The following is a 1,570-nucleotide window of genomic DNA, read 5'->3' as shown; positions in this document are numbered from 1 at the left end:
GTCACCCAGAATAGGGTGTGAGCCTGCCCCGGGCAGAGTCCAAAGATCTCTGAGACAGAGGAGCAGCAGCTGGTCTCAATCAGCCTGCTTCTCCCAGCCCCCTCTTCAGCAGCCAGCCTCGGCCATTCCCGAATTCTGTCCCCCTCCCTCCAGCAAGCTGTTTCCTATTAGCTCCCTCACCCCAGGCCTGGCTACAGCCTCACTTTTGCTTTGAGATGGATGTTTATCCTTCCGCCTCTTCTGAGCTGGCCTGACTCAGAAAAAGCCAGTGTCCTCTCTGCCCAGTGCCTGTGAAGCCCCACTGCACCCCTCGGAGAAGTTAGTTACAGCCGGAGACTGACTTTCCTGAACTGAGGGCTGGGTCCCCTCAGGAGAGTCCCCTCTGTAAAAGTGGCAGCAGTCACTGGCAGAGGGGAAGACTGCCCTTCTCTTGGGATGGTGGGGACGGTGGAGTCCATTCAGCTGTTAGTGCCATTCGCACCTGAGGGAATGAAAGCCCAAAGGCCCATCTGGAGGGATCAGGGGATGACATTGAAGAGGGAAGAAGACCCAGAAAGGGGAGTTTGGGGGCTCCCAGAAGACAAATTTGGTTAACTGGACATGCCCTTTCTACCATAGCTTCTAGAACAGGTCTTTGTTCCCCTGCGGTGTGGGTCACTCCCAACGGGCATGACTCCCTCTGGGGGAAGTGGGCAAACTGAAGCCAGCCCTATGTCCACCCACTACATCAGAGGGCGGCTCACTGCACCAGCGCCAAAGCAGCCCCCAGTCAGAGCCGTCTACACCCCTAGACCAGAAAGGAATACTTCCCAGAGACAAACAAACCCAATGGACAGGCGCTCCTCCTAGCCTGGAGGGCCCCAGAGGCAAACTACCCATTCCTTTTGATCTTATTTTTAACGTATTTACACTGGGCTTACATCCATAGCAAGTTTAAGGCAGCTTTCAAGTAATCCATCCAAGATCATAAAATAGATCATTTCGAAGAGGGAGGGGGGCCTTCGTGGGACTCCCTGAAGGAAGGGTGTCTAAATGAGTGAGGAGGTTCAGGGAACTCCACCTCCAGGGATAAAAGTAGAGGCAGAGCCCAGAGCCTCAGAGGACAGCCCAGGACTGGGGATGACGTGATGCCCAGAGACCAAAGGACTGGGGAAATGTCCCCTCAAAGGCCTTTCCCTCCCCTGTGCACTGTATTAGCCATCCCCAAACGCAAGCAGGTAGACTTGATGGGGTCACACAGGGGAGGGACCCGGAAGACAGCCTTCTAGGACAAACAGCCCTGCCTTGACCAGTGACCTGGGAGCCAGACTGCCAGGGCTTCAATCCCAGCTCCGTCACCCACTAACCTCACGGTCTTGGGCAAATTGAAACAGGAGGGAAGGGGGCAGGACACAACCTTTAAAAGAATGACATAGTCATAGGACATGACAAAAACTGGTTAGAACCAGCTAGGTTCAAGATGGTGGAAGATTTGACTTCCAGTGGACCTTGAGCCTCATTATAAGCTCATTGTTATACATTAGCATAAGCTAAGTGACACACGCACAGGTGCCATGACAGTTCCGAGGCT

This window comes from Balaenoptera acutorostrata, chromosome X (assembly GCF_949987535.1).
Source record: "Balaenoptera acutorostrata chromosome X, mBalAcu1.1, whole genome shotgun sequence".
Taxonomy (NCBI): Eukaryota; Metazoa; Chordata; class Mammalia; order Artiodactyla; family Balaenopteridae; genus Balaenoptera; species Balaenoptera acutorostrata.
Note: the sequence above shows the minus strand (reverse complement) of the source record.